Source organism: Moschus berezovskii, chromosome 11 (genome assembly GCF_049115385.1).
Source record: "Moschus berezovskii isolate FMDL1 chromosome 11, NW_MosBer_1.0, whole genome shotgun sequence".
In the NCBI taxonomy this organism is placed as follows: domain Eukaryota; kingdom Metazoa; phylum Chordata; class Mammalia; order Artiodactyla; family Moschidae; genus Moschus; species Moschus berezovskii.
The window spans coordinates 86,372,650-86,395,967 of NC_142470.1; the positions used below are offsets into that span (position 1 = coordinate 86,372,650).

General features: G+C 43.5%; 1 protein-coding gene across 2 annotated transcripts in view; it reads right to left on the reverse strand.

Annotated features, from left to right (window-relative positions):
• TMEM178A (transmembrane protein 178A) overlaps window positions 1–23,318 on the reverse strand; it is a 207,284-nt gene that overhangs the window by 112,326 nt on the left and 71,640 nt on the right. For both annotated transcript variants that reach the window (XM_088841527.1, XM_088841526.1), the window contains one exon: window positions 19,482–19,538. The gene's annotated coding sequence lies outside the window, so the exon portion shown is untranslated. The remainder of the gene's footprint in view (window positions 1–19,481; window positions 19,539–23,318) is intronic.

Genomic DNA, 23,318 nt, shown 5'->3' on the forward strand with positions numbered 1-23,318 from the left:
ATATCTTGGCATTGCTAAGTTTTATTTCTTCACTGGCAAACTGGGTATAATAATCATAGAAATACAAAGGTTCAGAGAATCTTTGTGAACATTAAATGCAACGATGTTTGTGAAAATTGCCAGTGCTATGCAATCTTCGTACTGTTCATGGGGTTCTCAAGGCAAGAATACTGAAGTGGTTTGCCATTCCTTCTCCAGTGGACCACATTTTGTCAGAACTCTCCACCATGACCCGTCCGTCTCAGGTGGCCCTACATGGCACGGCTCACAGTTTCATTGAGTTAGACAAGGCTGTGGTCCATGTGATCAGATTGGTTAGTTTTCTGTGACTGGTTTTCAGTCTGTCTGCCCTCTGATGGAGAAGGATAAGAGGCTTATGGAAGCTTCCTGATGGGAGAGACTGACTGAGGAGGAAACTTGGTCTTATTCTGATGGGCAGGGCCATAGTCAGTAAATCTTTAATCTAATTTTCTGTTGAAGGGTGGGGCTGTGTTTCCTCCCTGACATTTACCTGGGGCCAAACTATGGTGGAGGTAATGAAGATAATGGTGACCTCCTTCAAAAGGTCCCATGCACACACTGCTACACTCAGTTCCCCCAGCCCTGCAGCAGGCCACCACCGACCCAGGCCTCTACTGGAGACTCCTGGACACTCCCGGGCAAGTCTGGGTCAGTCTCCTGTGGGGTCACTGCTCCTCTCTCCTGGGTCCTGGTGCACACAAGGTTCTGTTTGTGTCCTCCCAGAGTCTGTTTCCCCAGTCCTTTAAGTTCTGGCGGCTCTATGGTGAATTAATGGCGACCTCCTCCAAGAGGGCTTATGCCATATCCAGGTCTGCTGCACCCAGAGCCCCTGCCCCTGCAGCAGGCACCGCTGACCCGCACCCCCTCAGGAGACACCCGGACACAGTTCAGTCTCATTCTCTGCGGGGTCTTTGTGTCCTGGAGTGCACAAGGTACGTTTGAGCCCTCGGAGCATCTCTAGCGGGTATGGGGTTTGATTCTAAACACGATTTTGCCCCTCCTACCATCTTGCTGGGGCTTCTCTTTGCCCTTGGACATGGGATATCTCCTCAAAGTCACTTTAGTGCCATGCAGCCACCATTCCCGTGCCTACTGTCTTGCTGGGGCTTCTCTGACCTTGGATGTAGGGTATCTCCTCACAGTCACTCCAGTGCTGTGCAGCTACTTCTGCTTTATTGACTATGCCAAAGGCTTTGACTGTGTGGATCACAACAAGCTGTGGAAAATTCTGAAAGAGATGGGAATACCAGACCACCTGACCTGCCTCCTGAGAAATCTGTAGGCAGGTCAAGAAGCAACAGTTAGAACTGAACATGGAACAACAGACTGGTTCCAAATCGGGAAAGGAGTACGTCAAGGGTGTATATTGTCACCCTGCTTATTTAACTTCTATGCAGAGTACATCATGAGAAATGCCGGGTTGGATGAAGCACAAGCTGGAATCAAGATTGTTGGGAGAAATATCAATAACCTCAGATATGCAGGTGACCCCACCCTTTTGGCAAAAAGCGAAGAACAACTACAGAGCCTCTTGATGAAAGTGAAAGAGAGTGAAAAAGCTGGCTTAAAACTCAACATTCAGAAAACTAAGATCATGGCATCTGGTCCCATCACTTCATGGCAAATATATGGGGGGGATCCAATGGAAACAGTGACAGACTTTATGTTTTTGGGGCTATAAAATCACTGCAGATGGTGACTGCAGCCATGAAATTAAAAGATGCTTGCTCCTTGAAAGAAAAGGACCAACCTAGACAGCTTATTAAAAAGTAGAGATATTACTTTGCCAACAAAGGTCCAGTCAAAGCTATGGTTTTTCCAGTGGTCATGTATGGATGTGAGAGTTGGGCTATAAAGAAAGCTGAGCACTGAAGAATTGATGCTTTTGAAGTGTGGTATTGGAGAAGACTCTTGAGAGTCCCTTGGACTGCAAGGAGATCCAACCAGACCATCCTAAAGGAGATCAGTCCTGAATATTCATTGTAAGGACTGATACTGAAGTTGAAACTCCAATACTTTGGGCCACCTGATGTGAAGAACTGACTCACCGGAAAAGACCCTGATGCTAGAAAAGACTGAAGGTGGGAGGAGAAGGGGACGACAGAGGATGAGATGGTTGGATGGCATCACTGACTCAATGGACATGAGTTTGAGTACACTCTGGGAGTTGGTGATGGACAGGGAGGCCGGGCATGCTGCAGTCCACGGGGTTGCAAACAGTCGGACATGACTGAGTGACAGAACTGAACTGATGCAATCTTCATCATCACGATTATTATTTCTACTCCAGTCCTACTTAGGTATATGACCTTAGTTGTTTAGACACTAAGTCATGTCCAGCTCTTTTGCAACCTCATGGACTAAAAGCCTACCAGTCTTCTCTGTCCATGGGTATTCCCAGGCAAGAATACTAAAGTAAGTTGTCATTTCCTTCTCCAGAGGATCTTCCCAACCCAGGGATCAAACTCATGTCTCCTGATTGGCAGGTGGGGTTTTTACTATTGAGCCACCAGAGAAACCCTGTATGACCTTAACAGTTAGAAAATGGAAGAGGAAATGAGGAGGGCTTTCCTGGTGGCTCAATCAGTAAAGATCTGCCTCAATGCAGGAGACCTGGGTTTGAAATATCCCCTGGAGGAGGGCATAGCAACCCACTCCAGTATTCTTGCCTGGAGAAACTCCATGGTCAGAGGAGCCTGGAGGGCTATAGTTCATAGGGTTGCAAAGAGTTGGACACGACTGAGAGACTAAGCACAGTATAGCATTCTCTGCTAATGTAAATCATTGTTTTTCCTCAAAATTATATAAATATATTTTATAACAGATAAGCAATTAAAATGTGTAAAAACACAATATCCCCCTACCTATGGGTAGAGAGAAATAGAAATTAAACTGACAGAGATACAAAGCTGCCCGGCTCATTCCATATAGTCTGTGGCATGCAGATCTGTCAGTCATAAGAAAACACTTGTGAAATTCAAATGCAGTGGAGAGAAACTTTGAAAGGAAATATCAACATGCAGGCAGAGCCCCCATCACATTCCATTCAAAGGACACATGTCAATGTTAACAGAATAGCATGGCAATTTCTTCTCATTTTGTAAGCTCCTACTGATTCTACAAAGCTGGATACAAATGTTTCTCACCTCCCCTGTGAAGCCCTCTCCAATTTGCTGCCAAAGCACAGTGTGTAGCATAAGCTTACCAGTTCTCTGTGGTTGGTTGTCTCATACATTAACCTACCCACTAGATTACTAGGGTCCTTAAAAATTAGAATAGCATCTTATTCAACTTTATAGCCTAGCCAACCACAGGGTCTGACACATAAAAGTTGTTTAATAACACTGGTTTGAGAATTGAATTAAGTGAATGCTGAAAACACAAAGTACATGAGAGAAACTGGCTCTTAAGTCTACATAACTCGTGTTACGATGCTTTAATAGAAAAACTAACCATTTGAAAAAAATGTACAAAGTCCATTCATTTCTCCCAACTTGTCTGGCTTCCTAGAATAAGAATGAAGACTTCCAATCCAGAAACTAGACAGCTGGCCTGACTAGCTGCTGCTTTTGGAGGCTGTCAGAGTATTGTTATTTCCTACCTTCCCCAACTTAAAGGGAGGCAAGTCAGGCTGGTCACAAACTTCTCCTTTGTATTATTAGATATTAGAAGGAAATTAAGCAGAATGTACCAAATTTTGAGGGGCAAAAGTTGTATTTTAAGGTTCTATACCCAGCTTCTATGACTCTTCTAGTTGCAACTGAGAGGAAACCTAGTTCTAACTACCGTAAGGTAAAATAAATGAATAAGTTGGTTCAAAAAATGTCCAAGGTAAATTTCAGTTCAGTTCAGTCGTTCAGTCATGTCCGCCTCTTTGCAACCCCATGAATCACAGCACGCCACCCCTCCCTGTCCATCACCAGCTCCCGGAGTTCACTCAAACTCATGTCCACAGAGTCAGTGATGCCATCCAGCCATCTCATTCTCTGTCGTCCCCTTCTCCTCCTGCCCCCAATCCCTCCCAACATCAGAGTCTTTTCCAGTGAGTCAACTGGTCGCATGAGGTGGCCAAAGTATTGGAGTTTCAGCTTCAGCATCAGTCCTTCCAATGAACACCCAGGATTGATCTCCTCTGGAATGGACTGGTTGGATCTCCTTGCAGTCCAAGGGACTCTCAAGAGTCTTCTCCAGCACCACAGTTCAAAAGCATCAATTCTTTGGCACTCAGATTTCTTTATAGTCCAACCCTCACATCCATACATGACCACTGGAAAAACCATAGCCTTGACTAGATGGACCTTGGTTGGCAAAGTAATGTCTCTGCTTTTTAATATGCTATCTAGGTTGGTCATAACTTTCCTTCCAAGGAGTAAGCGTCTTTTAATTTCATGGCTGCAATCAGCATCCGCAGTGATTTTGGAGCCCAGAAAAATAAAGTCTGACACTGTTTCCACTGTTTCTCCATCTATTTCCCCTGAAGTGATGGGACCAGATGCCATGATCTTACTTTTCTGAATGTTGAGCTTTAAGCCAACCTTTTCACTCTCCTCTTTCAGGTACAGCTAAACCCAGGGGCTCAAATATTGTCACTGCCCATCTCTCTCTTCTTCCTCCCTACCATCAACTCCACCAACTGTTGCTTCATCCTGTCTCTGCTTTTCTATCTATATTGGCCTCATTCTCTCACACTGTATGTACACTCTTTCCTTATCCCAGGAAGACTGACCCAGGAAACAATTCCATACCCATATTGTTTTAGCTCATGATTCAAACGGATGACAGACTCCCCTGTATCTGTAATATCTTCAATCTCATGAGATTACTTTGGTTGCTTGTACTCAGACCATGTCTAATCACCATGGATGAGAAGTTGGTCCATTGCTGGTCAGATCTGGGTCACACACTGCTCTTGCAGCCAGGACATACACCTTGATGAACAGTTTCACAAGAACCTAATGAGATGGGAGGGAGGCAGTTCCTTTACAAAAAAAAAAAGCGGGGAGGGGTGGGCAGACAGTAGGAGAAAATATCAACTACATTTCCCCATGCCCACTTAACACCAACTCATATAATTTCAAAAGTCCCTCCATCTCATGTTTGTCCAACAAATGTATAAATAAAGTCACACTTACTCCAAAGAGAAACAACACAGAATCACATCCAGTTATCACCCCATCTTCATTCCCAGGATCTCTGAGTGATATACACACCTCTGACAAACAGATAGGCTTCTCTTGATTCAATAACCTGCAGTTTATACTTTCAAAGTTATATTTATGAAACAACTGGAAGTTTGAACACTGATTTGATATTTAATAATAATAATCACTTAATTTTTAGCTGTTATTATTACAGGTTTTTAAAAATAATACTTATGACATATGATATGTAGGGTTTGCTTCAAAATAATCTAATAAGTGAAGATAGGCATAAAACAAGTGACTATAAATTGACAATCATTGAGGTTGGATACATCAGCATTCAATATTCTATTTATTGTGATTATGATTGAAAAATTTCACTGTAAAGTTAAAAAAATAATAGTTATAATAAAAAAAAACCTATGGTTTAAATGATCAGTGTAATGATCCCCTACACCTCCATTAGACAGTAGAGGAAGAAAATTGGGAATCTTCAATTAAAACTCCAGGTAGATAGTATGCCATAATGTATGTCACACTGTGTACCAGATCCTTCAGAATAACACAGCAAGAGTTTACCTCTTGACAGTGAAACCAGTCTGAAAACACCAGGCTTCTCCCTGTGCACAGACCACCCAAATTCATTATTTTTCAAAGCTGTGAGTAAACTGAATGCAGGAAAAAAATCCTTCTGGAGGCCCTGCCCCTTAACAACTCTCTTGTATTTGGTGTTATTACAAGGACCTGGGGACTGCCTTAGAAATCCAACAATCCCAAGTGCTTTCAGATTGACATTTCTCTGGCAATTCAATACTTTTAAAACCCCAGTCATCTACTGATTGAGTCTATTTCTGTAAGTGAAAATCAGAAATCTTGTCCTTGATTATAGACCAAGTTCTTTTGCATGTCTGCTTCTTAGCAGCATGTCTTAACCCTCAGCTAAGTGAGTCCTGAATGACTCAGGCTGAGCTGTTTGAGGCAGAACTTATCAGTGGTATACCCAGGTTGAATCTGTTCATTGGCTGTTTAATAGAGAATGAACTGTTGTTACCTTCACCACCAGCCAGTGCTCAGCAGGATAGTTTGAGGAGGGGCTTAAAGGATCAGGCTTCTGGATTTCTCAAATTCCTCCTGAGTCCCACTCACATCCCCTACTTCATCTCCCACCTCCCAACTTCTGCCAGCAGTAACTCAAGCTTAGGGCAGGGCTTTTGGCTTCTGTAGTTCCATGAAGTACATGATTATCTGACCCCCAGCAGTCCTAGATTACTGTCCACATCCAAAGGAAGGAAAGGCATCTCTTAACAAAGTTACATACTATCTCCTTCGTGCTTTCACAAGGACCAATTTACACTAAAGCACTTTCTTTTCTTGAAAGACATGCAAGAAGCAGGTAACATCCTGGAATTTTGACAACTCTAAAGCTCCAATCTCAGTGCAGGCACATGGTCTGAGTCCAAAGAGAAGAGGTGGCCCTATAACCATGTTTCAAAACAGCATAACAAAGATGGACAATTTTCCTGCCCTTAGTATGGGGGTCCTCTCCATTCTGTGCTACACTTATACTCAACTAAATCTACACTGTAGAGTCTGCTTCTAGCATAGGACTATTCCTAATAACAATCCTATGCTTACTATTTTCAGTTGCAAAAGACAGAACTCAAACTATCTTAAGAAAAACAAAGAAAATTTATTGACTTGTTTGACTGGAAGGTCCAAGGATAAGACTTCCAGCATAGCTGATCAAACATCTCAAACAGTTCACCTGGATTCATCTTTCTCGTTCTCTTCCCTACAGTGCTTGTCTGCTTTCTCTCCATTTCTGTTCTCCAAAATCTGCTGGCTTCCTTTTGTTTATGTTGACCTCATTCTCTCTTACATAGATGAACACTGTTTACATGGCAGGGAAGATGTCCCCTGGCAGACCAGCTCTACATCCATACAGCTCACAAGCCACACATGTAATTTAACTTAAGGGCCCTGACTGACCCTACTTGAATCATATGCCCACCCCTTGTATTAAGGACAATTAAGGACAGGTCATGGGAGCCTGGTGGGCTTCCGTCTATGGGGTCACACAGAGTTGGACACGACTGAAGTGACTTAGCAGCAGCAGCAGCATCACAATTGACCCCTTGTATTAAGGACATTAAGGACAGGTTATTACAATTAACCAGGTCTAGGTACATACCTCGGAGAAGGCAATGGCAAGCCACTCCAGTACTATTGCCTAGAAAATCCCATGGATGGAGGAGCCTGGTAGGCTGCAGTCCGTGGGGTCGCTAAGGGTCGGACACAACTGAGCGACTTCACTTTCACTTTTCACTTTCACACATTGGAGAAGGAAATGGCAACCCACTCCAGTGTTCTTGCCTGGAGAATCCCAGGGACGGGGGAGCCTGGTGGGCTTCCGTCTATGGGGTCACACAGAGTCGGACACGACTGAAGTGACTTAGCAGCAGCAGCAGCAGCAGGTACATACCTACTCTGAAGCAATAATTACACCAAAAATACACGAGTTGAAGGAGTAAATTTTCCTCAACTGGAAACAAACAACAACAGTGACAAAATAGGATATGTTGAGCAGAAAAACCCAAGATGTTTCACTATTCCAACTTACTTGTTTTCTAATGCCTGAAGGCATTTCAATATTCATGGGACCTGAAAATATATAATCCACTTTTGTGTGTGCCAAGTTGCTTGTTTCTGATGCCTTGCAAGCCTATGGCCCCATAGCCTACAAGGCTCTTCTGTCCATGGGATTCTCCAGGCAAGAATACTGGAGTAGGTTGCCATTCCCTTCTCCAGGGGATCTTCCCAACCCAGGAATCAAACCCACATCTCTTAAGTCTCCTGCATTGGCAGTCAGGTTCTTTACCACTAGCACCACCTGGGAAGCCCATAATCCACTTATCTTTTCTGAAAAATGTACTTGAAGAATCCCAGCTAACCAAAATTAAGGCATTAATACAAGAGACGTCCAGATACTAAAAAAACACCAGTATACTTCCTTTCCTCAGTTTGACCCTAGACTTAGGAAACAAGCTTTATTTGTGCTTTCAGGTAGATTTTGCCATCCTAGGCTAAGATTTGGTCCCTCTTCTTTGTTTTCAACTTAGCTTCTCCTTTGGCTCCTTTCCCAATTCCAAAAAATCTGATTCTCAAGGCATATCCTTTATCAAACATTTCAGATAGCATCTTTTATTGGATTTGACCAGTTAAACAACATAGTTGGTACATAGCTACTAGGATGGATGAAATCCAAAATACGGATAACACCAAATGCTGAAGGATGTGAGACAACAAAAATTCCTCGCTGATGAGAATGCAAAAATGGTACAGCAACTTCAGGAGACAATTTGGCAGTTTCTCACAAAGTTAAACATAGCCTCACCATATGATGCAACAATCACACTCCTAGGTGTTTACCCAAATGAGTTGAAAACGTATGTCTTACTAAGACCTGCACATAAATGTTTATAGAAACTTTATTCATAATTGCCAAAACTTGGAAGCACTCAAGATGTCCTTCAGTCAGTGAATGGATAAATGATGGTATATCCATACAATGAAATATTATACAATAATAAGAAATGAGCTATAAAGCCATGAACAGACATAAAAGAAATTTAAATGCCTATTGCTAAATGAAAGAAGATATAGAAAACTGTATGGTTCCAACTGTACAACATTCTGGAAAAGGCAAATCTATGGAGACAGTAAAAAGATCAGTGGTTGCCAGGAGTTTGGGTTGGGAGGAAGAAGGGATGAATAGGTGAAGCATAGGGCATTCTTAGGGCAGTGAAATTGTTTTATATGCTACTGTCATTATGGACACATGACAAGAATTTGTCAAAACCCATAGAACTAGACAAGGAGTGAACCCTAACTTAAACTATGGACTTTAGTTAATAATAATATATCAATACTTGTTCATCAATTGTAATAAATATACTATATCAATGCAAGATAGTAACAACAGGGGAAACTGAGGTGGGTATTTGGGAACTCTCTCTACTGGTTTTCACTTTCTTTGTTAACCTAAAACTGCTTTAAAAAATAAAGTCTACTCATTTAAATAAAACAAAGAAAACATAATGAGCAGAAGTATTTTTTGGTGTGAGAAATAAGGAATTGCTAAAATAAAATGTGTGTATGTCAAAAGAACACAGGATCCAATCTAAAAGAGCTCCCAGGATCCAAGGCTGAATCAACTTACATAATAAATAATGATAGCATAGGGTTGTATAAAATCCAGGGAATAAAATATTGACAAGGCCACACTAAAATTAATAAGATACAATTCCTTCTTACAGGAGAATGAATTCCAATTAAGAAATGTAGAAGGAATGAGGGAAATAGAAAATCGCCATTAGAACACTACTGTATAATCGCTACAGGCAATATCTACTGATGCATGCTCAAATGAAAAATGGATGAAAGCTTGAAGAGAAACAGGATATTTGCTAGTCTCAAAATACTGTCCAAAAATTATTCATTACAATGGAAAAATAGTAACTGTACAATGAAGTAAAGCAGACATCATCTTAAACAAATGATCAAGGTTACATCACTAATAATATACTGAATCACGTATCCACCAATACTATACCCTGAAAAGGGTACAAAACCCCTAAAGTATCCTTCCCAAAACGCATAATTGCAAGCACACTGTGAGAAAACAACACGCTAACCCAAACTGAGCAACATTCTACAAAATATCTGATCAGATTCTTCAAAAATATCAAAGTCATAGAAGACAAAGAAAGGCATGTTCACATGGGATAATTTGAGGGGACTTTTTTAATGTGGGATCTTAGTTCCCGGATGGAGAAGGAAATGTCAACCCACTCCAATATCCTTGCCTGGAGAATCCCATGGACAGAGGAGCCTGGTAGGCTGCAGTCCACGGGGTCGCAAAGAGTCGGACACAACAGCGACTTCACTTCACTTCAGTTCACTTTAGTTCCCGGAACAGGGATCAAACCCGCGCCTCCTGCCGTGGAAGGTAGAGTCTTAATCACTGAACCACCAGGGAAGTCCTGAGGGGACGTTATTACTTTTTTTTTAAACTGAGGGGACTTTAAACAGGGGTAATTTAAAGTGTTGGCAGGGCATAGGGGAATCACAAAGGATGGTCACAGTGACCAGCACAGGGCTTGAGGGGGAAGGAAGTAGTTAGTGCAGCCTGGAGAGTTTGTGGAGAGGCCACTTGGTAGGACACGTGACTTTCAGTCAAGAACACAGCCATCCTGATGTGACTCCCCCAAGGAAGGAGCCAGAGGAACAAATGCCCTAAATGCACTCTCCCCACTGCCTCCAGGCTCCTGCCAGTGCTCCTCAAGGTGCAAAACCCAACCTGAAGCCAGAGGTAAGGAGTTAATATGGTCCATACACACCTGTCTGCTGGGTCAACCCGCAGGCTGGAGAAAGCAGAGCATGGACCTGGAGGGAAGCCATTCAGCACAAATCTCACAAAGCCCATATTCTAGGGGAGGAAGACAAACAGCATAGTAATAGCAAACATTCACTGATCCTGGGGATCAGTTGAAATATAGTTGCCAACGCATGAGTTAAAAAAAAAGAAACAATGTCAGAAAAGCTGCCTCAAAAAGGAAAACACATTACAGAAAAAGAGAGAAACAGGGGAGGGGAAAGTAATATTAGCATACTCTGTTAAACAAAATTAATATGCAATTGTAAGCATTTAAGTATTCACACTATGTAAATGCATTTTGCAAATGAGATTATAGAGTTGCTTGCAAACAGTAATCCTGCTAAATAAATGTAAGGTGCCATTATTTAAAACAACAACAATAACTAGTGGATAATATTGGCAGCAGTCCCTACAGAAAGCTCAAGCTTCCAAGAAGATACTATCTATAAAGAAATGTGCACTGCTTGAAGCATCCCCACAGCTAGAAGGGGCTTAGCAAATGAAAAACATTTCTCTGGAGCCCTCCTTTGAACTGAAACTGATTGGCTTGCTGGACAGTAGCCTGGTGAGTTTCAGGATGGAGGTTCAGAGGACAGACTCCTCAGGCTTATGACTGCTCCACAAAGTTTCTGTGTGGGACCAGGACATACTTAAACAGTTGAAGTAAATGGCTTTCCAGCTCTGGTACTTGTAACTGTAAACAAGTCTGTGCTGTCCACTAAAGCCCCTCCTCCCCTTCATCCATAGAGCTGACAAAGCAGAAGGATGGGAGGGGAAGCTGAAGTCACTGGGTGTTTAGATCAGTTCTGCAGGACACAGCAAAACCCAAAATGGATTGTGACCTCCTGATAATCTTTCACAGCAAACCAAGTGATCATTGATTAAAAATAGCTTTGAACATGTATCGCACATTTATTTCAGGCCTCGTTTTATTTGGAATGCAAATACTGCTGGGAGCCAGCACTACATGAGCAGCAGCTGGAAATCTACTCAGACATTCTAGCCAATTCACATCAAGCCCAGTTGGCGAAGTGAATGCCATTCTGCGGTCTCAGGGAAGGAGAGATTGTTAATTATGCCCTACTGCCCAGTGGTTTTTATTATGGACACATCTGGACTGAGAGGCTCATTTGAAATCCCCAATTTCACTGCTTCCCGGAGCCTAAACCAAGTTTAAAAAATTGATTTGTGAGGATGAGAGGGTAGCACATACAAACTCACCCACAGACTCTATCCAGGTAGGGTTCTAATGAAAGTCTGTCCTAGTTTCAAAGGCTCTTTCATGCCTCGAGTGCTCATATTTTCATCAGTATTTCTTACCAGTTCCTAAAATGTAGTGTTTGGACAGGCTTCTCCATAAATAATAAATAAAACACACATACCCATCCCTAAACCTCAGGGCTAAGGAGTTTAGTTTCCACCACACCCTCAACCACCGCAGGCTGTGATATTTTCATCTCTCTGAAAGGAAGGCAGGTTGGGACCTTGCCTATTTCGCCAGAAAGCCTTTCAAGGAATATCTATGCCTTGCATCAGGAGACACAGCCGTTTGCACTCAGGAAAACTTCCCTCCAAATGATCGCTGGCTCCTGTTTTGGCGGCATAAGCGCTGGAGTAGAGACTGCGCTGTGGGAGATGCCATCTTTGAGAAAGGAATTAAAGCAGATCATCAGTCAAACCCAGGGTGGCTATTCAAATCCTAATGGGCTTTACTTTTTTACCAAATGTCAAAATTTGGAGGAGAGAAAGGTTTATTGAGGGCCATGCAAGAAGACGAGTGGCTCATGCCTTAAAAACCAAAATTCCCTGAAACTTTCAGCAAAGCCCCTTTCTAGGAATGGTAAGGGAGGGGCACGGTTAGTTATTGCCAACTTCTTGGTGTCAGATCCTTTGTTCCTGAGGCCAGGTCATGGTGAGGTAAGGATGTTCCTGTAAATCTCTATCAAATGACTGTTATTCTCTGTTCTGACAAAAATGGGCAAGGTCCCAAGGCACAGCTGCCACCCTCTGAGGTCCAGGTCATGGCTCAGAGGAGGAAGACCTCAGCTGGTGGCACCCTCAGGACCAGGTCCTCAGTCCCTGCCCAGCAGTCGTTGCTGAGGGAGCCAGGTGCACAACCCAGCTGGCCTTTAGGCTCCTCAGACCACCTGTGCGGAGTGGACCAGGTCTCACAGGCTGTGACCCAGGCTGACTGCCGCTGTGGAGGCAGAAATGCCGGGGAGGTTCACCACTGCCTCGGCGCCTGGGCCTCGACTTGACGAGGGCTCTGGAGCCCTGCAGGACACAGCCCCAGATATTCCCTGCCCCTGCCCCCGCCGCACCCCAGCTCATCCGTAGGCCCAAGGCAAGGTGAACTGGACGGCCCCAGAGGAGGAGCCCGGGATCGACCTCTTACCGCGTTCTCCACCTGAAGACCAGCACTCCACCAACGGTTGGCTGAAAAATCCCCTCACTACTGGTCGCTCCGTCACAGTGGGTTGCTTGTGGGCGGGGCCACTGCAGCCCCAACCAATGGCTGAGCAGGAACCCTGGAGCTCACCAACAGTGGTTGCTTGTGGGCGGGGCCCACTGCAACCTGGCCCAGTGGCTGAGCAGGTTCACCTACCACTCCTTCTGACAGGGTGAGAGGGTAATGGCGCAGGCTCTCTGCTGCATGCTAAGGGCTGTTTGGGGCCAGGTTCTACACTGAGCCAATGAGCCACTTTCTATTGCACTTAGACCTCAAGTAACACAGGTCACTAACCTCTCTACTCTCTATTCCATCCTCCTGTGAGACCACCAGTATTCACCAAGTGGAGAGCATCATCAGACCAGGATGGACATGTAGAACCAGGCTCACCTTGGTGAGTCAGGTGTCCTACCTGAGGTGAAATTGTTACCAAGCAAGGGCGGGCTGCCTGAGGCACACAGAAGCCAGTACTATGGCATCAGCTTTTGAGGAAAGTGAAGTCGCTTAGTCGTGTCCGACTCTTTGCGACCCCATGGACTGTAACCTATCAGGCTCCTCCGACCATGGTATTTTCCAGGCAAGAATACTGGAGTGGGTTGCCATTTCCTTCTCCAGAGGATCTTCCTGACCCAGGGATTGAACCCAGGTCTCCTGCATGGCAGGCAGACGCTTTACCGTCTGAGCCACCAAGGAAGCAAGGAAGAGCTTTATTATGAGATTAACCGGCAAGGAAACTGGAAGCAAAGATCTCAAATGTCTCTTTTCCACCCAGGCTTCAAGTGACATTTAAGGAGCTAGGGGAATTTCAAACTTGGAAGCTTATTGGCTAGTCTTGAATTAGTCCATATTGCAGGAAGCCAGATTTTCCTTATTGAAGGACATTAGTTCAGTTCAGTTCAGTTCAGTCTCTCAGTCGTGTCCGACTCTCCGCGACCCCATGAATCACAGCACGCCAGGCCTCCCTGTCCATCACCAACTCCCAAGGACATAGTGCTTCCTAAAGAGAACCGTGGCAACATTTCTCATCTTTGAGTTTCGTGGCCTGAAGATCTCTGGCTCTGGGTTCTGGGTTATCGTGGAGACTTGGGTTCCCATCCTGAACATGCTCAGTCCGGTCACTTAAAGACTCCAGGTTTGATTAGTTACAGAGGCAAAACCAGTGTAAGCTGTTGCTGTTTCAATCTGATTAACATGTTACTTAAGGAGACAAAATTAGCTTAAGCTGATGGATGTTTTACATGCTGTTTCAATATCAAAAGTGCTGGGAATCTATGTTCACTTACCCCCACCCTCCCTCAAACTTCCTGAATACTAAGATTCATTTCTAATTTGTTCCTTTATGCCAAACCTTTCAAGGTTTTAATCTTAAAAAAATAAAAAAAAATTCAAGACTTAATCCTTCTCTTTAGAGGAGACAGTCATGTTTTTATCAGTCACACGGTGGCTAAGTTTCCAAACTTTTCATAACAGCAGGAATTCTGAAGGAGGAAGAAAAGAATGCAGAGCATGAGAAGAGGTTATCCCTAAAGAACGGTAGCATGATTAAGACAATGAAAGTAAACTCTACTGGAGAGCCTTCTAAGTTTTGCCTAGAGCTAAGCTGAAACTCCAATACTTTGGCCACCTCATGTGATGAGCTGACTCACTGGAAAAGACTCTGATGCTGGGAGGGATTGGGGGCAAGAGGAGAAGGGGACGACAGAGAATGAGATGCCTGGATGGCATCACCGACTCGATGGACATGAGTTTGAGTGAACTCCGGGAGTTGGTGATGGACAGGGAGGCCTGGCATGCTGTGATTCATGGGGTCGCAAAGAGTAGGACATGACTGAGTGACTGAACTGAACTGAACTGAACCTTGCTTAGTCCAAACTATCTGTACCAGCTACTCGGTTGATGGATCAACTTTGTAGCAATCAATTTCTGATAAAATTGAGGAAAATCAATCAGGTGAAGAACTTGAAGATTATAGAGAGTTATATATAATTTAATTTTAAAAGAATTTCAGAGCTGCCATAGCTGCCTAACAATGTACCAATTAAAGGGGGGAGATTGTGCTGTTCCTTCCCCAGGAAGTATTTAAACCTGTTTCTGACCATGGTGCTAGACAGAGCTTTTTTTTTTTTTTTGCCTTAGGCAGCATGAAACTAGACCTAGCTAGAGGTCCATTCCAGCTCTGAGGTTCTCCTGGTTTACTCAACTACCTTATGGAGCCTTGTGATTCTGACTATAGAAGCTAAAGTCCGTGTGACATCACAACAGCCAAGCAGGCACAAAGGTGCCCACAATTCACAGGATTAGGAAGTCAGGTCACAACTCTTCTGTACCTCTTTGAACTGCCTGGCATTGAAAGAGGTCACTCCACACTTAACTGGCCTGGACAGGGACCCTTTGGAGTCAAGGTCACTGTGCCGGACTCCTAGTTCTGGAAACAAACTTACTCTGGGCTGCCCAAAGCCCACAGGATAGAAGGTAGTAACTTTAGAGAGTGCCTCTTGCGTTTCTCTACCATGAAACTAAATGCTTAGACTCATGCTTCCAGCTGGAGCTAATACCAAGTCAAAGAAGAGAATGACAGTTTGGGGTCATATTTGAAAATTTGGTGGAATCCAGATTTGTTCAACACTAATGTTAAGGGTTGAGAAATCTGTATGCAGGTCAGTTCAGTTCAATTCAGTCGTTCAGTTGTATCCAACTGTTTGCAACCCCATGAATCACAGCACCAGGCCTCCCTGTCCATCACCAACTCCCGGAGTTCACTCAAACTCATGTCCATCGAGTTGGTGATGCCATCCAGCCATCTCATTCTCTGTCGTCCCTGTCTCCTCCCACCCCCAATCCCTCCTAGCATCAGACTCTTTTCCAGTGACTCAACTCGTCGCATGAGGTGGCCAAAGTATTGGAGTTTCAGCTTTAGCATCAGTCCTTCCAATGAACACCCAGGACTGATCTCCTTTAGAATGGACTGGTTGGATCTCCTTGCAGTCCAAGGGACTCTCAAGAGTCTTCTCCAGCACCAAGTTCAAAAGCATCAATTCTTTGGCACTCAGCTTTCTTCACAGTCCAACTCTCACATCCATACATGACCACTGGAAAAACCATAGCCTTGACTAGATGGACCTTGGTTGGCAAAGTATGCAGGTTAGGAAGCAACAGTTAGAACTGGACATGGAACAACAGACTGGTTCCAAATAGGAAAAGAAGTACGTCAAGTATTGTCAAGTATTGTCACCCTGTTTATTTAACTTCTATGCAGAGTACATCATGAGAAACTCTGGGCTGGATGAAGCACAAGCTGGAATCAAGATTGCCAGGAGAAATATCATAACTTCAGATATGCAGATGACACCACCCTTATGGCAGAAAGTGAAGAACTAAAGAGCCTCTTCATGAAAGAGAAAGAGGGGAGTGGAAAAGTTGGCTTAAAGCTCAACATTCAGAAAACTAAGACCATGGCATCTGGTCCCATCACTTCATGGGAAATAGATGGAGAAACAATGGAAACAGTGGCTGACTTTATTTTTTGGAGCTCCAAAATCACTGGAGATGGTGATTGCAGCCATGAAATTAAAAGACACTGACTCCTTGGAAGGAAAGTTATGACCAACCTAGACAGCATATTAAAAAGCATAGACATTACTTTGCCAACAAAGGTCCGTCTAGTCAAAGCTATGGTTTTTCCAGTAGTCATGTGAAAGTTGGACTATAAAGAAAGCTGAGCACCAAAGAATGGATGCTTTTGAACTGTGGTGTTGGAGAAGACTCTTGAGAGTCCCTTGGACTGTAGGGAGATCCAACCAGTCCATCCTAAAGGAAATCAGTCCTGAATACTCATTAGAAGGACTGATACTGAAGCTGAAACTCCAATACTTTGATCACCTGATGCGAAGAGCTGATTCATTGTAAAAGACCCTGATGGTGGGAAAGATTGAAGGCAGGAGGAGAAGGGGATGACAGAGGATGAGATGGTCGGTTGGCATCACTGACTCAATGGACATGAGTTTGAGTAAACTCCGGGAGTTGGTGATGGACAGGAAGGCCTGGAGTGCTGCAGTCCATGGGATTGCAAAGAATCAGACACAACTGAGCGACTGAACTGACTGACTGTTAACGGTGAAGCTTAGGTTCAGAAACAACAACAAAGAATGGTGCCATGAAAAGAACAAGTTTTTTGGAAGCAAATAGATTTGCATTCAGGTTCCAGTTCTACTGCAAGATCTTTGGCAATTTCTTTATGGCTTCCGGGCCTCCATTTTCCTCATAGGTAAAGTGAAGGTAGTAGTTTGTTGGTTTTTTTTTTTTTTTCTGGCTCTGCTGGGGCTTTGTTGCTGCACGCGGGCTTTCTCTAGTTGCAGTGAGCAGGGGCTATTCTCTAGTTGCGGTGCACGGGCTTCTCATTGCAGTGGCTTCCCTTGTTGCAGAGCACAGGCTCTAGGGCAAGAGGGCTTTCAGTAGTTGTGGCACATGGGCTCAGTATTTGCGGCTCCCAGGCTCTAGAGCACAAGCTCAATAGTTGTGGCACATGGGCTCAGTTGCTCCGAGGCATGTGGGATCCTCATGGACCAGGGATCGAACCTGTGTCTCCTGCACTGGCAGGCAGATTCTTTACCACTGAGCCACCAGGGAAGCCCGTTTTTTTTTTTGAGAAATTATATGAGGGTTAAATTAGATAGAGAGCTTCTTAGGTGGCACTAGTGTTATAGAATCTGCCTGCCAATGCAGGAGGCATAAGAGACACAGTTTCAATTCCTGAGTCAGGAAGATCCCCTGGAAGAGGAAATGGCACCCTACTCCAGTATTCTTGCCAGAAGAACCCCATGAACAGAGAAGCCTGGTGGGCTACAGTCCACAGGATTGCAAGAGTCAAGACACGACTTAGCAACTGAACAACAACCAATATGTCTTGAAACAAATCTGCCATCCCTGTTTCAGGTTAAGGCTGCCCTAAGCCTACAAATGAGGCATATTTCAGAGATGATTAAGTGGGTTCCCTGGTCAGTAGGTAGTGTGTGGCCAAAGATAAAGCAGACCCTGAGAGCACCCGGCTTTATGCAGTCTGATAAGCCAACTAAGCTGAGAATCTGTGCTTTCTGGTAAGTGCAGGGAAGGCCATGGGGCCATGATTCAAAACTGAGCTAGAAATGAAAAAGCCAGCACTGCACAGTGCTTGGTGCACTCAAGGGGGTTCCTGCCTTCCAAAACTTCCAGAAAGTGTTAACAAATTGTTTTCTAAAAGCCAGATTATTTCTCGGACTTTAAGAAATGTGAAGGTAACTACAGCAGGGTTTCTCCCCTAAGGTGATAGGCAAAGGCTTTGATGAGAAATCCCCAGGAAGCTCAAGTCAGTGGGTAAAAAGCCTGACCTTGGGGCCTGCAGATTGTCACAGCTGAGACCTCGTGAATGCCAAGGCTGGAGGTCTCTGTTAATGGCCAGGACCTTCACCCGCTGTGTCTCCCCAAGGACAGCCAATGCTTCCCCTACGGAAGCTTCTGCTAATACTCCTTATGACTGATTAACGCCTTTGAAGGCCTTAAGTGTTTTCACTGGTTACAGAGCAGTGTTAGCCCCTCCTGGGCGACATCAGGGAGCCTTTGAGCTGGTTCCACAGCAGCCACAGGTTATCATTCTAATAGCCTGTTAAAAGTCTTCTACTTGGGACTTAAAATTGTAACTTGCTCCACTCAATTGTTCCATTTTGTTTTGTTTTGTTTTGTTTTAAAGGCTCAGTGCTTTTCTTTGTAAACATTTAGTAACAGGACTTAAGAAATAGAATGACTGCAAATGGAGCAATGTTGGTTTTGTTCACTTGGGCTTTTTCCTATCAAAATGTGTTACCTGCTCCCTGTATTTTCCTTCCCAGTATGGAGAACTCAGCATAGTGAGTGAAATCACAGGGATGTGAGAGAGTTGAGGAAGGCATGCAGAGGCAAGGATGCAGGGCAGGAGGGGGTGAGACAGAGGAGAGAGGAGGTAGGATGTGGAGGTGGTGGGTGGAAGAGACAGCCAGCGTGGCTGGGAGATTAAGCCAATAGGTAAATACGCTGTGATAATAGGGGCCAATATTCTCATTGCTAGGGAAGGTATTTATAAACATTGAAACAGGAAAGTCTGGGAAACCCTGAGGGTTTAAGATTGAAACCAAAGTATCAGTACATACTTAGCTTTCATTATGTGTGTATAAATATATACATGCACACAAATATAGAAACACTATAGATGAATATGTGTGGATTATATGTACATACATTAACATGCATACATATATCTCACATATATATGTGTGTATATATATATATATTTATACATATTTCCTATATCTGTCCACTGAGTGAATGACCTAAAAGCAGCGATACTCCATTAGCAATTAAAACATTGAGTGCCCAAATCTTGGTCTCTGAATATACCCTTTATTGAAGGAAACCAGGGACTTACCATGTGGTACTGCCAATGCAGGAGATGGGGGTTCGGTCCCTGGGTCAGGAAGATACCCTGGAGGAGGAAATGGAAACCCACTTCAGTATTCTTGCCTGAAGAATACCACGGACAGAGAATCCTGGCAGGCTACAGTCCAAGGGGTCGCAAAGAGTCAGACACAACTGAGCACATAAGCACAATGCAAAAGAAACCAGAGATCCTTGGGAAAATGGCCGATTCCAGGCCTACAACAGGAAAAGTACAAGTTGAATCTGAAACATCATCTTATACCAGAAAATAAGGAAATGTTTAATATATAACGTTTAATTATATATATGCAATAATATATATGCAATAATGTGGGATATGCAATAATGTGGATGAATTGCAAAAAACATTAGGCTGAGTAAAAGGATTGTTGCACAAAAGACATATTGTATTAGTCCATCTGTATGAAGTTCTAGAAGGATATCTATAGTGGGAAAAAAATCAGAGCAGTAGTTGTCTGGTGAGGGGAGTTGTGGGGAGGAATGGTATACCCAGAAAGGGGAATTGGAGAACTCTCAGTTACGGTAAAATTCTCTCTGGATAGAAGTCTGAGTTCTGCAGATGTACACACTAGTTCAGTTCAGTTCAGTTCAGTTCAGTTGCTCAGTCGTGTCCGACTCTTTGCGACCCCATGAATCACAACACGCCAGGCCTCCCTGTCCATCACCAACTCCCGGAGTTCACTCAAACTCATGTCCATCGAGTCGGTGATGCCATCCAGCCATCTCATTCTCTGTCGTCCCCTTCTCCTCCCGTCCCCAATCCCTCCCAGCATCAGACTCTTTTCCAGTGAGTCAACTCGTCGCATGAGGTGGCCAAAGTATTGGAGTTTCAGCTTTAGCATCAGTCCTTCCAATCAAATGGTATACCTAAGATTTGTGTGATTCCTGTGTAAATGTTACCTCAAAAGGAAAGAAGACAAACCAGAAACATATTAAACTATAGTTGTTGATATGTATATTGCAGCATTCAGGGGAAAGTGTACTGATTGACGTCAGCAAATTACTTTGAAGTGCATCCCCCGAAATGAAGTGAATCAACGGATGCACAGAGAGATAAGTAGATTTGTGATGAAGCAAGTATAATGTAAAATGTTAATTGTACAGTCCAGATGATAGATGCATGTGTTCCCTGTAGGTTTCTTTTATCTGTCCTGTATGTTTGAAAAATCCCGTAACAAAGTGTTGGGAATTTTTTTAAACCTTGCCATGGCCTAAGAGTGGAATGACTTTACTAAGGTGAAACAGTATAAGACAAAAAGTCGGACCAACTGAGAAGCCCAGACAAATTGCACTGGTGTATTTTCTTCCTAGAGTGTGTCCTTAAAGACATGAGATAGAGGTACATCTAAGGGTCAGTTCTTCCCATCATCCCTAATGTTGAGATCAATAAGAATGACTATCCATCTGACCATTGACAGATTGCTCTTATCCACAAATCAGTCTGATCATTTTTACTTCCTCTGAAAGTGTTACCAGTTAAATTGCATGAAAACAGTGTGTTTGAATATAAATGAATGTCCTTTCATTCCTATTCTAGATCAGTAGTTATCTACCGAAGACTAGGCCTCAGATTTGAATATATTATTTTTTGCTAGTATATTATAATGGTAATGCATGATATATTATAAATAATGTTCTGCTAGTTGCTTTCACTTCCCTGGACAGCTTTCCATGTTAATACATATAAATTACATCATCTACAAAATGGAAACATGATAATTGTGAAGACAAATTTAATATTTTTAAATAACTTACAGCAATGTCTGGCACGTAGTAATTGTTTAACTAAGATGAGCTATTGCTATTTCACTGTAAAGATGTTTCATAATTTGTGTAATTTATTGATGGGCAGGTTGCTGTTAGTTTTTCCCAACTACAAATACTGTGGAATTAAACAGTCTTCAGTTCAGTTCAGTCGCTCAGTCGTGTCCGACTCTTTGCGACCCCATATTCACAGCACGCCAGGCCTCCCTGTCCATCACCAACTCCAGGAATTCACGCAAACTCATGTCCACAGAGTCGGTGATGCCATCCAGCCATCTCATTCTCTGTAGTCCCCTTCTGCTCCCGCCCCCAACCTTTCCCAGCATCAGAGTCTTTTCCAGTGAGTCAACTCATCGCATGAAGTGGAGTATTGAGTTTCATGAGGCATGAGTATTGGTCGCATGAGGCATGAGTATTGGAGTTTCAGCTTTAGCATCAGTCCTTCCAATGAACACCCAAGATTGATCTCCTTTAGAATGGACTGGTTGGATCTCCTTGCAGTCCAAGGGACTCTCAAGAGTCTTCTCCAGCACCACAGTTCAAAAGCATCCATTCTTTGGCGATCAGCCTTCTTCACAGTCCAACTCTCACATTCATACATGACCACTGAAAAAACCATAGCCTTGACTAGACAGACCTTGGTTGGCAAAGTAATGTCTCTGCTTTTTAATATACTATCTAGGTTGGTCATAACTTTCCTTCCAAAGAGTAAGCGTCTTTTAATTTCATGGCATGTGTATGAATGTGAGAGTTGGACTGTGAAGAAAGCTGATCGCCAAAGAATTGATGCTTTTGAACTGTGGTGTTGGAGAAGACTCTTGAGAGTCCCTTGGACTGCAAGGAGATCCAACCAGTCCATTCTAAGGGAGATCAATCCTAGGTGTTCATTGGAAGGACTGATGCTAAAGCTGAAACTGCAATACTTTGGCCACCTCATGCAACGAGTTGACTCACTAGAAAAGACTCTGATGCTGGGAAGGATTGGGGGCAGGAGGAGAAGGGGACAACAGAGAATGAGATGCCTGGATGGCATCACCGACTCGATGGACATGAGTTTGAGTGAACTCCGGGAGCTGGTGATGGACAGGGAGGCCTGGCGTGCTGTGATTCAGGGTCGCAAAGAGTCGGACACGACTGAGCAACTGAACTCAACTGAATTTCATGGCTGCAATCAGCATCTTCATTGATTTTGGAGCCCAAAAAAATAAAGTCTGACACTGTTTCCACTGTTTTTCCTTCTATTTCCCATGAAGTGATGAGAACAGATACCATGATCTTTGTTTTCTGAATATTGAGCTTCAAGCCAACCTTTTCACTCTCCCCTTTCACATTCATCAAGAGGCTTTTGAGTTCCTCTTCACTTTCTGCCATAAGGGTGGTGTCATCTGCATATCTGAGGTTATTGATGTTACTCCCAGCAATCTTGATTCCAGCTTGTGCTTCTTCCAGCCCAGCATTCCTCATGATGTACTCTGCATATAAGTTAAATAAGCAGAGTGACAATATACAACCTTGATGTACTCCTTTTCCTATTTGGAACCAGTCTGTTGTTCAATGTACAGTTCTGACTGTTGCTTCCTGACCTGCATACAGGTTTCTCAAGAGGCAGGTCAGGTGGTCTGGTATTCCCATCTCTTTCAGAATTTCCCACAGTTTATTGTGTTCCACACAAAGGCTTTGGCATAGTCAATGAAACAGAAATAGATGTTTTTCTGGAACTCTCTTGCTTTCTCCATGATCCAGCGGATGTTGGCAATTTGATCTCTGGTGCCTCTGCCTTTCCTAAAACCTGCTTGAACATCTTATACCTATATATTTATATATTTAAATATTACTAGGATAAATTCCTAAAAGTAGAAGTTTGGGGTTACAGAGATTGTACCCTGTACCAATTATGTATCTACTGTCTCTCGGCCAAACCCCATAGCAACAGTATATCAAAGGGTCTCTTTGCCTAGTTACAAAGTTTTCTAAGTAAGAATCTTCGGGAGTGGGGCCCAGGCATCTGTATTTTCTAAGAGCATCACCCAATGCACAATCA